General features: G+C 41.5%; 1 protein-coding gene across 2 annotated transcripts in view; it reads right to left on the bottom strand.

The window, feature by feature from the left end:
* Window positions 1-15,837, bottom strand: part of kank3 (KN motif and ankyrin repeat domains 3) — a 31,447-nt gene extending 15,610 nt beyond the window's left edge. Inside the window, exon 1 of one of the 2 annotated variants that reach the window (XM_083939196.1) lies at window positions 15,772-15,837. The gene's annotated coding sequence lies outside the window, so the exon portion shown is untranslated. The remainder of the gene's footprint in view (window positions 1-15,771) is intronic. The other variant, XM_083939197.1, reaches the window with a different exon arrangement.
* Window positions 15,838-16,311: the final 474 nt, after the last annotated feature.

Genomic DNA, 16,311 nt, shown 5'->3' with positions numbered 1-16,311 from the left:
ACTTTGATTTCCAGTGTAGTTGTGCCATTAGAGCTGCTATAGGCTTTGTATCAATGACAGCAAAGTGTGTGTCTTCACGGATAAAACCACAAGCATGTGTATGTTTCTGTTAAAGTTTTCATGTGACATCATCATTGGCGCACAGAGACACACACAGCGCCTGTTTCTGTACACATCAATAAATATGACTGCAGGCAACACATCATTCATATTTTGATAGTAACACCAGCCATGCAAACCCCATTTAACATGCCAAAGAACACCATGTACATAAGTTAGTAAGTATGAAAGCAGATCAGAAATGCTGGACAGTCATCCTCTGCTGCATTTCCATGTTTCTTCTCTGCATCATTAATTACTTTTTTAATGCTAAGTTCAGTGGAGTCCAAAGACTGGATAAAATACGGACGTAGTCTCCGTGACGTCACCCATACGTTTCCGAAAAGCCAGAATGAAGCGCAAAGTCAGTGGCCGTCTTGGCTGTGCCTGATGTAACCTACATCAGCTAATCCAAAAGTGGGCAAAGAGGTGGAGCTGAGGGGAGCAGACTGAAGCCTGCTGGAGAGCCTCTCTTTCAGAGCCTCCATCTTCTCACGTTCACTGTGTGTGTGTGTGTGTGTGTGTGTGTGTGTGTGTGTGTGTGTGTGTGTGTGTGTGTGTGTGTGTGTGTGTGTGTGTGTGTGTGTGTGTGTGTGTTGACTTTTATGCCCTTTTGTAAACTTTATTGAAACACATTCACCTCTTTACTTCCAGTCCATCCCCAATATGTTTCTCTCTTGAATCCACACACATGTTCCTATTACACTTCTGCCCTTACTACAAGCCTGACCCTGAAGTTGGAATATCTGATTTCCGATTACAAGTGAACGCAGCATAACCATTAGTGATTGGCGTTAGTTAGTGGCTCATTTACATCTAGCCCGGGAATGTCGACACAGACAAAGATATCGTAATGCTAAAGGCAAGTAGAAGTGCTTTCATTAGTGGGTCATATGATCAATCACCATTGTTTTAACTCACTCTTTGTTAGATATTAACTTAAAAGACAATTAAATAGATGAAACTAAGTACAACTTTAAGCCTTAATTTAATTAACGGGTGAGCTACAAAGAAATAATCCCCCGTACAGTTGTCATGAACAGGGAAATTATCTGTAGAGACCAAACCTTTTTTTCTACCAGGCTGTAAACTGCTGTAAAGTTGCATTTTAACATGGAGGTCTATGGGGATTGACTCACTTTTGAAGCCTAAAGGGGTTGCTTGGTGGCAGTCTTTAAACCAGGATAAACCTCTCATAAGAGAGCTACACACACGCACACACCTCTAGTGTTGCTGCATCTCTCTGATTGGATGACAGACAGCAAATTACAGACTTCAGGAAAAAGCTGCATTCCTTCTTTCTACACCCCCAGAGTCCCGACCAGCTGAGAGCCACGCTGTCGGGTCCCTCACACACACACACACACACACACACACACACACACACACAACTGAGTGCCAAAAACAAAATAACAAAAATGCCCATGAATGCATGTACGTGATTCAGTAGAAGTCTGACTGTGTTTTCATTGTGAACGGACAAGCTACATTGTTCTTCAAAGTTGTGAAATCACTGAACAGCCGGAGACGCCTGTGTTTTTTCCGTGGCTACAAATGACATGAAATTCTTCAGTTGTAATTCAACGCTGCATTCACAGTCAACACTACAGTGACATTTCACACAATAATCTTTGATATCTGCCAGCGTGGGGGAAGAAATGCTCCTGCAGACTGTAACTAAGCAGAAAACATCTTGTAGAAAAGCAACATGTTGTTTAATCATTGTGATGCATCTATTTTCCTCTAGTAAAGTGTTATTTATGCTTTTAAAACGTCCAGGAAGTTTCCTACTAATAACAGAGAAAATACAGACGGTGTTAAATTTGTACAAATCCAATTCATTCGTTCATTTCTAAAGTAACCTCTTGGGTTAGCAGGAAGTCGTTAAATTAAAATGTGTCTTGTATTTCTCTGACTTGTCTTTGGAGGACATTTCTATTTTTCTTCTAAGTTGTAGCAAATAAAAATATTAAGAAATGACAAACCACTAAAGTGAAGAGTCACCTTGTTGTTAGAATTGTGAGCATCTCTTTTATCACATCGTGCTCAAAATAACTGTCGAGATCTGTGAAACACAACGATGTCAGATGGTTTTAAACAAGTCAAAAGTTCAGCAAATTATCCAGAAATGGCTGTATTAGCACTTTATCAGAAGGTTTAACACAAGGTGACACCTGCAAAGTTGGTGCAAGGAAACGATTTGAATCTTTAGTGACGAGGGGATCAGATTCCAAGCACTCAAGATAGTTTTGATTTTGTCAAGAGATTTATTTAAGAATAACTTGGATGAATAAGTTCTTCAGTGAAAGACAATGTTTCCTGTTTTTGAGTTTTCCCCTCGGGTTCAGCAGGAGCACGTTACAGGTCCCGCAGCAGACTTGTGAAGCGTTCAGCGGGAGAGGAAATGTGCTGGTCGGAGGCTCGGGGCCCCGTTTTCAAGCCGTGACCTCGTCCTCACCGCCGCCGCCCTGAAGAGAAGTCAATCTGACGGACGAGGAGGGAGTGAGAGCCGACATCCTTTCACTGTCAGAAACTTTTAATATCCCACTGCTTCACGTGAGAAAAACCCATTCAGAAATCTGCACAGAAACACAGGTCTCCACTCTGTACGACACTAGGATTGACAGACTTGTGAGGACATTCATTCACTCATTTTCAGTTCAACATAAACACAAACTCATCCTGAAACTAGCACTGATAAACATTTAATACAGTAGTTTTCAAGCCCAAATGATTAATAAGTCAGTGGACCCCAGGAAACTTTCTTGCTGATAACCGTCTTTTATAAGACAATAAAAGCAGAAAAGGCCAAATATTTGCTGGTTCCAGCTGCGCAAATTTGAGAATGTGATACTTGTCACTGTTTTGAATCACAGTAAATTGAATATATTCGGGGGTTTGATTCATTGTTCAGTCAAAACTTTTATTTACTGACAAATTAGGCTAAACCAATTGAATAATGGGGATCATTTTTAAATTAATTAATCCATTAAAAATAATTAAACGATCAATCAATGAAATTAATCCTCATAATTTCAACCTTTAAAGTCGACATTCACCAGAAGTGTTCGGAAAAAGGGAAAAATGAACATCTATGATTCCTGCTCGCAAAAATCATGTGATGTGATCAAAAGCTCCACAACAGCTGCTAAATGCACTCAGACTGTTCTGTAGCTGCTGTTTGCAATGTCAGGAATGAACTTTGAACGCCGTCCCGTTTGATGCTTTATGAAACAGGAAACATGTTTCACGCAAATGTCCTTTTTAACAAATTTCAACTCTCGTCCCAGTTTATCTTAAACTAACTCATCCTGGACTTAATCTCCTGTAAAGGCCAGGAGACGGCCTCTCTGCTGCTGGGATAAATCTGCAGTTTCCTGAAGGGAAGCCCACTACTCCCCCAATAAATCCCCCTCATCAGCACCACACACTCGCATGCATACACATACACACACACACACACACACACATAACCCCTCCATGCCCCTGTGGGAGACCTCCCATTGTCTCCCAGTAGGAACTGGGGGGAGAGAGGGGAGAGTGTCCTGCCAGGAAACCCATCAGGCCGCCCTGAAAGCTGCTTCCTGAAGGCAGCAGGAAAACACTGCAGAGAAGAAGCAACAACGAGGTCCTGAACAAATAGAGCCAGTGTGACACAAACACGCACACACACACGCACACGCATACACACACACACACAGCAGAGGCTGTCATCACATGATGCATCGCACAGAGGTTAGATAACACGTTATCACTGTTGGCTGAGTACTCGAGTGTTTAAGTGTCACACAGCAACACGCCGTCACCTCTCTCTCTACACAGTTCTTGAGTTCTGCCACTTCCTGTCTCACATCTCTTCTACATAAATCACACCCCGACGTCACATCTCTAACATCTTGTGTGTCCCTTTCGTTTTCACATTTTTTCCATCCAATTTTTTAAAATCACAATCAGGTTGACTTCAAACATCACATGCGTCCTGCCTCCCCTCCCTCTTCCTTCCAGATTCTCCAACAACCACAATCAGGCACATTCAGCCTCCACAATGAGGCTTTCTGCTCGTCTGGTGGCGACACTGGTTTTCGAGAAGTTTTGTGAGGAGTCGTTGTTTTCTCCACTGCAGACGCCCTCCCTCTACACTCCCCGCCTTTTTTGCAAATGCGCCCAGGTTCAGAATGTCACAAAGTGAATTGAATGAAGTCTCAGGGGAAAGTCCGTCACTTTGGGATTTTTAAAGTTGAAGAGACAGAGTCCCGCTCCAAAGTGGAGACGCTGAGAAGCAGCTGCTCTGATATAAAGTCTCAGCCTAAAGCTTCTCATGAAGGATAAAAGGAGGCAACGGTGAATTGACGCTCACGTCCTGTACCTCCTCCTCCGTCACATCTCACCAGTCAGTGCGTTTAAATACGCATCAGTAACCTGAAAATGGTCTTTCCTCAGTTAAGGGAATATTCAGATTTTTGAAGTTCCCCATTTACATGAGAGGGGAAGAATGGGAAAACGACGGGAGTAACTCGACCTCCGGTACAGTACGTGGCGCTCCAACATGGTCGGACATTTGTCAAAATCCCATGGAAAGCAGGGGAGAAATGGCCAACTTTTGGTTGTGATGTCACTTGCAATTGATTAGTCCTCCCTCGGTATAAAAGGTGAAGTTTGTGTTGTTTTTTTCTCGTTTCAGTGCCGTTGCTTCCTGGTTTATTCTATTTCCGGTTCAGAAACCACTGCTGCACAGTGAGGAGAGGCATAACCCCAGAACGCTGTTTACATGCACGAATAATCGGGATATGGATTATCTCTGTCTGCTAATCGGGGTATGAGAACTCTGATTTTACCCAGGGTACAGTGTTTACATGGCGTATGAGAAACTGGATGTAATCTGGTTTTTAAACTGCATGTAAACGCACTGACTGTCACACCTCACTTTTGAGTTGCCTCAGTGTTTTCTTAAGATGGGTTGACACTACACCACTAGCTGTTCTTGTAACTGGGGGTCTTGAAGTGACTGGCAGGGCGGAAGGAAGGTGTCCTGCGCTCTCATTGGCTGTATCTCCCCGACGGCTCCAGATATTTAGCCTGCTGGATATCTGGAGTGTGTCTACGAGGCACCAGCGGGCCGAAAATAAAAAAACTGCATTGTGGTTCAAATATGGACGACCACAGGACCAAAAAGACTGGACATGAATGAATTCTGTTTCTTTCTGGAAACAATGATGCTAGCATAAGTTTGCAGCAGGATCCAGTCAGCTGAGACTGAGGCGGTCCCATGCCTGACAGCTGGCCGCCTCCGCCCTGTAACAAAGCAGAGCTCACAAATCAAGTTCTGCCCAATTAGCCAGTTTCCAGCTCTGATGTCACGTTGCATTTTAGACTAGAACTGCTCGTTCTCCCTCTGTGGTGAGTCAAACCATGCAGGCCTGTTTCCCCAACACAACAAACCGAACCTTTGTAGGAGCTGCTTCTGTTATATAATGAAAAGCCTTTTTCTCTCTCAGCTGAATTTTCCATCTTCAAATGTGTCTCTTTCTGCACATTTTCCTTTTTCTCTAACCACACCAGATATTTGTATTTTCTAGCCAAGCAATTAACTAAAATAAACCAGATTCAGCATCTTTAAAAGTCTCTCTGAGTTGACCTAGATATCAGGTCGACAGATTTGTGTTTAAGACCGTGACCCATTTGTCTCTTTCACAACAGTAGCAACTGGAGTCTCCAGATGTTTGGATTTCCATAACTACAGTACAGGACCAGATGTCAGCAGCTTTCTGCCCAGCAACAACTGAAATGTGTGTCTGTTATCATGTTATTTCCTTCACTGGTAAAAATGATAACAGTTCAGCGTCTCTTTGACGGAGAACGTAGGGGTAATGACAAGGCGCTGGGTGTCTTTATGTCTTTGAAACATCTCTCAAAGCTCCTGCCAGCACACCTTCATCCCCATCATGGAGCTGCTGCTGTGGAAAAGACCTTCGTAGGCTCTAATTCAGTTTTCCGACAAGCACTGATTGAGTTAGCGTCTCAGATTCGGGCCATTCATTACTCCTGAGAGGAAATCTGATGCCAGCCAGGCATTACCAAACTCAATTGAACATATCGATGCCATGCAGACGAGACAATCTGCAGAGGGATCTTACAACAACTGCAAAAGACTTTTACTGTCTTCTGTTGTTGTTTTTGTACATTTTTTTATGTGTTTTTCAGACTTTTGGGGCCACTTTCTAATAAACAGTTAAAAAAAAAAGATTGATAATTAATTGACTGATACATCATTGATTTGTTATAATCTATAACCAACTTTTGGGTTGTCAAGTTGTGGAAAGTATCTCCGGCTACATCAGGAAACTCAATTTGTCCAAAACCAACTAAGTTACTAACTGATGTATTAAAAACGATGGTAAATGGACTTTTACTTTCTAATCTTCGGACCACTCTTTTTACACTACTTGTCGTATTCAACCTTTCACAGACACATTCATCCACTGATTGCCATGCAAGATGTCACCTTTTCATCAGGTTCTAATTTTGAACCATTCAGACGCACATTCACACACCGATCTGGAGCGATGTGGGGTTCAGTGTCTTGCCCAAAGGCACTGACATAAAGACTGGAGGGGATCGAAACACCGATCTTACCATTAGTGTACGACCGGCTCTACCTCCACAGCCGTCAAGAGAAACGCCTATGAGCATTAATTAATGATGACAAGTACTCTACAGTGCAGAGTTGATGGCTTGTTAGAAAGTAAGGAACTCTTTTTTATGACAATCCAGCCAGAGAGAAGTTATTCTTATTAAAAGGCGTGTAACTTTTTATTTGCCATTAATAAAGCTATTAAAACTTTTAAAGCACCCTATACGAAAGTGGAACGGACCAGTATTTTTTATTTTATTTAGTTTTATATTTAAAAAAGAAGCCTTTAACAGAATACTTGGTACCAAACAACAAAGAAAGACAGGCGGTAATATGAAAAATGAATAAAATTAGGATATAAAAAGATTGTTTTCATGTTGAAGTGGGAAACATAAGTATTAAAATGACTTCATAGGCCAGAGGTTCTTTCCACAGGACACATTTGTTCCAGTATAAGCCGGTGAACAGAGGTGATCTCTGTTCTGCAAGAACAGTTTGAACCTGGACTTCAAGAGCTCTCTCACTTCGCCCTAAGAGACGTTTTCTCATACAGCAGATTCAAAAAGATTTGAGTACAACCATAAAACTGAGCCGCTCACTCTTCGGTAGCACACAATAACTTTCATTGTTTGATCCAAAAGTGAAAAGTGGGACCAAAGGGTCTGTGGCCTCACAGTGACCTGCAGAGAAAAGGGGTCGGTCCAGGAACAGCCACAGTCTGACCTTTATGGTGCTCAGGCCGCAAGAGTCAAACCACTCTGCTACTTTCACCATTTTACCAGCCAAAAGGTCTCTAAGGGTCAAATATCACAACCTCTAAATCTTGATCAGAGTCTGTTAGAGAGAACAAATTCATCAGATGAACCTTAAGGCAGCAGTGATTGGTTATTTTGCAGTTTTCCCACCCTGATGTTAGTGCATGCAGTTTGATGAGTGCCTCTTTCCCAAGCTCTGCCGGAGCACTTGAGCCAACGTGGATATTTTTAGCCCTGTGTTTGTCCTTCAGTGTTTTTCAGGCAGTGGAGATAGCAGAGAGCAAAAAATATATAAATATGTTTCACATTCATAAGAAACCGTGAGCAGCTGTTTGTACGGGACACAACGTGAACGGGATAACCAACAGACCCAACCTTTTTTATCCTGTATTTTTCTTTATGTAAACAAATCCTGTGCTCTTGTTGTCTACAAACTATTGAAAAACATCAATGAGCAATACTGTTGCACTGCTTGACGTGTGGTACTATAGTTTATTTTGAGCCCCCATCGTGATTGCGTTTGGTGCGACACTTGTCAGTCAGAGGGCTGAATATGAAATGGGGTTTATCGAACTTACATTTTCATTTTTGTACTTATTATCCCATAATTATGCTAGGAGTCAATGCCTTTTATAAACTAACATTTTAAAAACATATCACATACCCCTGCAGTACTCCAAAGTACCCCTAGGGGTACGCGTATCCCCATTTGAGAAACACTACTCTGGAGCAAGAAATGTGTTTTAATCCGCCGCTGAAAATAGTCCCCAAGAAATGCACTATTCACACTTGTTTGGATAAAGGTTAAAACTATAGTGCCCAGCTGTTTTAGGAAATGATTTTGCCTTTTTTTTAATTGAACTATATGAACTATCTCCATAAAGGAGGTTAGAACCCATTAGATTTTGATCCGAAACAAACTGCATTCATGTGGTGTTGGAACAGACGGCACAAAAGATTCTGGGAACTGGGACATTTCACACTGCATTAAAATTGTGAGATGCTTTGGTGGAGGTCTGCGGTCTCTGGGTGCTGTTCTAGTTGTGACCTGTGTTTTGAAGATTTCTTGAGTGAGAACCGGTTTTGACAATAACTAAAGAAAATCTGCAGCCTTGTCCTTTAATAACCTTTGAATTCAAAACTATTTGTGACGTTGCACCGCCTGACAGCTTGAGACCAGAAGTCCACGGCCGCAGGCGAGCGCTGACTGTAGATCCATTCAAAGAGACCTTTGGCTGATTCTCGATCGGAAAATGAAACTACAGAACACAAGGGTGGTCCGTTATCTTGAGATCACCACTGAAGTATCTAATTATCCGTTTTCCTCCCGTCATCATATTATCTCCAGATATAATAAAGGGTAAGTCATTATCACAAGTTATCTCAAATGATCCAACACTGTTTTCTCATGATCACAACTGAAATTCTTGCCTTTTTTATGTTTTCCATTTTTTTAAGATAATTGAGTTTTGCTGAGACCCAGTGTGACTCTTATTAAGTCAAAAGGCTGCACAGAATTATATAAATGTCAATAAAAGAGATAACAGCTGATTTCATTTGTTCAGAAGGCAAAGAGGAAGAATGAAAACAACCTGACAAGTAAATTTAACATTATCAGATTGAGTTGTGTTTCTGCAAAACATCGTCTATCATCCTCAGAGGATTTGAAATGTCGACTCATATCTCGACGATTGAATTAAATTCAAACTCAATCTGCCAAATCTTTAAAAAAGTACCTGAATTGTTCTCTTGAGTTACAATCTTGAGACTAATAAAGGCAAATAAAGTCACGAGAAACAGATTCCTGTAAGTATCAAAGTGTCAAAACAACTGCCTTCGTCTCACTGTTAAATGTTTGCGTAATTCCTGTTCATGTCTTGTATTGTAATTGCTTTGCACTTCCTGTGCAGCCTGAAGCGAACTATGGAGCCATTGTTTTAAAATCGTTGTACACATTTTGTTTCTTCTTCATGTAGAAAACCTGCAGCTGCTTCTCTCAAACACTCTGAACTTCTGAAGGGCTTCTCCTCTCCAGGACGATTTGGAAAGCCACGCCAATCAGAGAATCTGCCATGAAGCTGAAAGTGGTGATTTCCACTTTCAAAGCCTGGATGCCTGCTAATTATGCTATCGGCTTCATCACAGCCCGACACTTAAACTAAGTGTTGCTTTAGAAGAAAAAGATAAAAGCTTGAGAGAAAGAAAGAAATATCAGCACATCAGAGGATTCATTTGTTTGAATTCTCCGGTGATGATTGTTGTGATTTGAATCAGCTTAAATAACAAATAAACAACAGTACAAGCTCAAGATTCCTCCTTTAACCAAGAAACAAATTACTCCACCTTTGACAGGAAGTGGGACTTTCACTTTGTAGTCTTAATTCAATTTTAAAAAATGTTATCTTAAGACACTTTACATAAAGAGTAGGTCTAGACTACACACACTATGACTTATTTATGATCTATAGAGCAACAACAATTCCTCCATGAGCAGCCACAAGTGGCCCTATCAAGTCACTCATCGTGACGCTGCGGAGCACCGAGTGACTCGCAGTCTGGAGACGCTAAAATTAAAACAACTCCTAATCGAGCTAGAAATACAACAGCGTGCATCTTATCACGGTCATGAGTGAGAGCACACGGCCTATTTTAATTCAGGTTTAACCTAATAAACTGTCCTGCTCTTAGGTTTAAACAAGGTGAGAACACATGCATTCGGAGCAGAGTGTGTTTAACAGTAGACAGGACAGGAGACGTCAGAGTGCAACACTGACCTGACGGCTCCAACTAAACTTACAGGGAATCTATTTTGGAGGCGACCGCAGTAAGTCAAACCGCAGAGTCCTGTTGCACACAGCGTCAGAAAGCTGTTGACACTAATTTAAAAGGACAAGGTTCTGCTTACTCGTCTCATCCTCGTACGGTACATTGTCTCATGGTTATCGATTTAGGGAAATGTCTTTGCCTTGGTTATATTTCAAAGACACTGAGAAAATGACAGATTACAGCAGCCAATTAAAACTCCTGCCTTGATTTATGTTTCAACCAAAAGCCACCGTATCCTGACATTTGGAACTAAAGTAAATAAATATTTATTGTTCATGTTTAGCCTTTTATCCAGTCAGTTTGTGCCACATGATTATTCCCACACCAGACGTGGTCTCTTAACCTGAGTCTCGCCAGATGAATTTTCTTCTGCCTTGCTTCACTCACATCTGGGATCTCTCCATAGCAAAGTGATTTCAGGAGGCTGGGCCTTATCAAAAATCCTTGCATATGATTGGATAAACCACTTGTCCGTCATCTTTATTGACGTGCTACTTCAACCACTCACATCAAAACCAACCTGTGACGCTGATGAGCAACGCAGGGAAAAGGCAAACAGAACAGCCGACATCGTTTCCACCAACAAAAGCCTTCAGAGCCGTTCTCTGGTTCTTTTAAAAAAGAAATATTCGCTAGATTGGACAACACGGATGAAATAGCAGCATAGATGTTGACGTCTGCTTCCTCGATGCGAGCCGCCACAGTCGTTTCTCTGCTACGTCGCATCTACAAAACCCCGCCCGGCGGTCCTGATTGGCCTGACAATTCGTTGCGGACTCTGAAATCACTTTACCATGGAGCAAATCCAGATGGTTGAGTGGAGCTAGGGGGAGACAAGACGGAAGCAAGGTGGAACGAAAGTCATGTGACAAGAGTCAGGTTAGTGGTCTCTATGGTTACTGTCAAATAATTTAATCTCACTCATAAACGAGAAACATAAACTTCAGATATGAGGCATAAACTGTCTTTTAATGGTCGTGTTCTACAATTTATCTGTGTCACAACTACGGTTAAGGTTAAGAGAAAGACGCAGGTTATGGACTGAATTAAGCACGGTCCGTCTTTTGTCTCCGTTTTAGACTCGTTTAACTCCAGAGGGAAACATCTGTCTCTTTAGCTGCTAAACGCTTCACTTTGTGTCCGTCTGCTGTTTGGTGCGGAGCAGACGCTGCACACTGGGTTTTTAGAGCGTTTCAGTGAAAACAGAAGCGACACCATGAGAGCCGGGAGAGTGAACCAAAACAGTGATGCCAGACAGCTGAACAGAGTCGTTATAAAGGTAAAGCTGAGAGGAGCTTCATGTTCAGGTGATACTTCGATAATGCGACACCTTTCACACTGTTTTCACATTGTCATTTGATGACATGATAAGCTGCACAATGAGGAAAATATGCGATGATAACGTTAAAAATCACAATAACAGATTCCTTGTGATAAATAAACAGATACAGTATAAAATTAAACTCAGTTCTGCTAAAAAAAAAAACTGAAAGGAAATTATTTCCAACATTATTTTACTGAACAAATTTAACATTGAACTGAACACAAAATGCACCATAAAAAGAGTAAATTACATCTTAAAGTTTTCTGCTGATGCTCTCTTTCAACTAACTCAGTGCGTCTTTCATGATGCGTTTACTGGGCAGCTTGGTGTCACGATGACAACTTAAAAAATTATTTATTGTGCAGCCACAATTACAGCCGCTTTAAAGTGTAAATCCAGCGCAAAATCATCCCAGGGTCTTTTTCAGCACTTGCACACATCAAATAAGCTAGACAGTTTTTTTCGTGTAACAACTAAAAAAACTATCAACAGTGTCCTGTAATCCTGTAGAGTTGCTAACAGCTGGACGTGGCTAACACGGATTAGCTCGGTGCAGTACGGTGAAGGCATTCAAACAGCATTTTTAACACTAATATTGATCAAAATAACATCAAAACTCTGCAGTAGCATGACAAGAGTCCCTACACATAAAACAAAGCATCAATGGGCTCCTTTCTTTTGGATTGTCTTTGGTAATTGACTTAAATGGACTTTACTATGAGAGGAGCTGGAACCGGGGCCAGTTGGTAAGTCTTTCAAAACACGCTTATAAACTCTGTATTCACTAACTACGTTGTTGGTGTTTCGTTTTATGTGAAGGGACTCTTATCATGCTACTGCAGAGGTTTGGTGTTATTTTGAGCAGTATTAGTGGTTAAAAAAGACGTTTTAATGCGTTCACCGTAATAGCCACATCCAGCTGTTAGCGACTATGGGATTCCACTTTAAGGTTTAAGGTTCCAAACTCTCGGTAAGTGTCAGGGAAATGTGTTTGTTACAGAACAGATTGTAAAAACTACAGTAAACAACTTCTTCTAACGCTGTTAAAGCTCATCAATGTGTCACGCTGTCGCTACACTGAAGGTTGTGATTTCCTGATTTTCCCCAGGATCCGGTTCCACAAACCCAAGGAAAGGGGAGTGATCGTACGTTACTGCCTCCCCTCTGGTGGATTTCTTCCTGCGTTATTGCTTTTTTTGAAACTCTTAATGAGTGTTTACTGTTCAGGTTTTGAATTCTCACTGTGACTGCCTCAACATCACAGGTTAAAAAACTCTGAGGAGGCTGAGATGATGATGCACCCCTGGTGTAATAACAGAGGAGAGACGGCCGGGGGTGAGGAGGGGGGAGAGGTTCAACACTTCTGACAATAGAGGAGGTGGAGGGGGGATTTCCATCCCGTGTAGCCGCCTCACCCACAACAGAAGAGATATTAATTCTATATCTGCTCTAGCACGCAGACACGCTTTAATAATGAGGAAAACAAAAGCACTTTACAACAGAAAGATAAAAAGGATATAAAATAAAGCGAAAGCCAAGAACACAAAAGGAGTTTAAAATGCTATTTAAAGCTGTGCACTGATTTGTGGAGCAACAACAGCAAATACTGCATCTGAAACTGCTTTAAATGTCAATATCAAAGATTAAAAAAGGCACAAAAGCACTTACTAAATACAATTTAAATATCTGAAATTAACTGATCACAATATATGCATTTCTTCTCAGATTATAACACACCAAAACACAAGTTTGAAGACACCCAAGTTATATTTTGAGAACAGGAAAGGAACTTGTGGTGATTCTTTAAAAAAATAGTGTGGAAAAATATAATAGCTAACTTATAGGGTCAAAAAAATATTTAGAAAATCCCCAACTAATTGAAAAAGAACCTGAATGAATAATAGTATTGATAAAAATAGGCCTACAACCAGGCAAAATAGACTTTAAAGATATAAACTATATGTTTCTATTGAGCTATTAAATGCTTTTAATGGATGGAAGTTTAAAACAGTATGAAGCACAAAAGGAGGATTATGAAACTGACAGGAGCATGAAACACAGATGTCACAGAAAGCTTCTCAAGCAGGCCCGGAGTGGCTAATCGGGAGGACCGGGACAATTCCCGGTGGGCCGGTCTGACTTTTGGGCCGCGAGGGCCGGTGTTCAATTATTATTTTTATTTATTTTGTGCCGGTGTTCAGTCATGGCACTGAGTGGAGTGGGTATCACGTGTATGCTGTTACCGCTGTCGCTGGTCATATCAGGGAGCTGGCGATCTGTTAGATCATGCCAATGAAACTGGGACGCGGACGCACGTTAAGGGCACGGCCACCAACAAGACACAGACGCAGACGCAGCCTGATGTAACGTACGTGTCGTGCACTAGTCCGCACACTTCAGTGGTGTTTGCCTAGCTCCAACCACAGATGTACAAGGAAAATAATAAACCAAAATGGAAAATAAAAAGAGCAAGGGTGGCGCAGAAAAAGCGAGGATTAAAAAGAGAAAAGCTCTGGAGACAGACGCAGCCAACTCTCCTCTCACACTCGGTGACAGCGTCTTATAACGATCATATAATAGTATAATATAATTTTATATATAATATCACGGCCAAAAGCTCTGTGCGCCTCCGGATGGCCGTAGCACGAGGAGCTCTCGTAGGGATTGGGCTTCCCGGGGTTTGTTTACCGGCGTTGCTGTGTGGAACCGGTCTTCCGCGTTCCACACAAGACCGGATTTTTCTTTATTACTGGAAAAAAATAATACAAAATAACTCGGTGTTGGCCTCAACCACTGGTAATACCGCATACCGCGGCAACCCTGAATGTTACTAATAATTGGCATAATAATTTCTTATAGCCTGTCTAACCTAACGTTACATAATTTAAATAATATTATGATGCAACGCCACATAACTGGCCACAAACTTTAGGGGATTTGTAGCCCTTCAGATACAAGATGCATCACCAAGCACCAGCCATCAGCCCACAGGTCCAGAGTGTGCAGGTAGGATTGCTCATTAAGTGAATATTGAGGTGGTTCAGGATCATCTGGTAAGGATGAACCCTGGGCGCCTCCCTAGGGAGGTGTTCCAGGCACGTCCAGCTGGGAGGAGGCCTCTGGGAAGACCCAGGACCAGGTGGAGAGATTAGATCTCCACACTGGCCTGGGAACACCTCAGGATCCCCCAGTTAGAGCTGGTTTATGTGGCCCGGGAAAGGGAAGTTTGGGGTCCCCTGCTAAAGCTGCTGCCCCTGAGACCTGATCCAGGATAAGCGGATGAAGATGAGATGAGGTGAGATGAGATAATGAAGAGCATGGTGTAGACCTAGCCTGGTCCTACCAGACTCGTACTTCATTTCATTTGCACAGAGAGTCTGGACCTAGTCAATTGATAGACTTTAACTAACTTGGCAGGCAGGTGTCTGTTGAAATTTAAAACTATTGGATCTGCCCAGTGCCACTCTGGATCTGCCATAACCAATCGCTAACGTTTGGCCGGGAATCACGTTGCGCGCAGGCTGTAAACAAACACTGCATGAAGATGTAAACGAGAGCTGATTGGACCCAGATTGCAATTGATGATGATAGAGGATTCAGCACTACAATAATGAAACTGACTTGAATTTTTGACTTGAAAAAGGGGAGATTTGTGACGAGATTTATGAACATTTTTATGATTTAGAGTCAGAGGCAGAGCCAGGAGCCAGTGGTGAGGAAGAAACAGGTGAGCTAGTGTGTGAACAAGCAAGCATCAGTTCCAATAAAACCACTTTCTTTGCCCCACTGATAGTAGTGGCCCGTTATACTTTTGATCATTAGTAATAGTAAGAATTACAGTAGGAATTACAAGGCTTTAGAGAACAGTGCGCTATTGTTTGCTTAACATGTAAAGTTATAATTACATTATTTTAATATAATAGGTCGTGATCTAAAGTGGGCCGGTCTGAGGTATGAAACTCCAGGGCTGAAAATGAGTACCACTCCGGCCCTGTTCTCAAGTGACACGGTTAAAGTATTTCTGATAACATGCGTTGCAGAAACGATAACATTGGTTGTGATCAATAAAACACAGCGTGGGTAGTTTTGTTTGGTCGATCAGTGCGTCGATAATCGTCTAATCGATATTTTCTTACCTTCTGGCTTCTCTCCGTGCAGCCGCACTGACACTTGTCATGACTTTCTGCAGAAGGGAGAAAACTTTGGGAGGAGAGTGACCACAAAAAAAAAAAAGCTGCTACCCCTTTCACTGGTGTCAAGTTACGCAACACGTATAAAACGACTTCCGGTTTGGGGTTTCAAAATAAAGCGCCAATGTTGAACTGGATTTATTGTTTTTTGTTTGTTTGGGGTGGAAAGGTTCATATGAACTCTGTTAGTTTGCCTTTCAATCAATCAAAATATAAATCCTGCAGGCTGTAGATACTGTATAAACTATGTATACATGTACTGTTCGTAACCATCCACTTCTATATTCAAGGTTAAAATCTTTATTAAAAGCCTTATTTTAAAACATCATAATTCACCCGCGGGGCGTTTTTAGGGGTACATAAAAAATTTAAAAAAAAATAATAATAATATATATATATATAAATATATATATATATAAATATACAATTTTTTTTGATGGGTTTGACAATGTCTTTTCTGCCGGTATTGCAGGTTGCCAGGGTTAT

The sequence above is a fragment of the Echiichthys vipera genome (genome assembly GCF_963691815.1).
Source record: "Echiichthys vipera genome assembly, chromosome: 3".
In the NCBI taxonomy this organism is placed as follows: domain Eukaryota; kingdom Metazoa; phylum Chordata; class Actinopteri; order Perciformes; family Trachinidae; genus Echiichthys; species Echiichthys vipera.
Note: the sequence above shows the minus strand (reverse complement) of the source record. Positions and strands in the feature narration are given on the sequence as shown.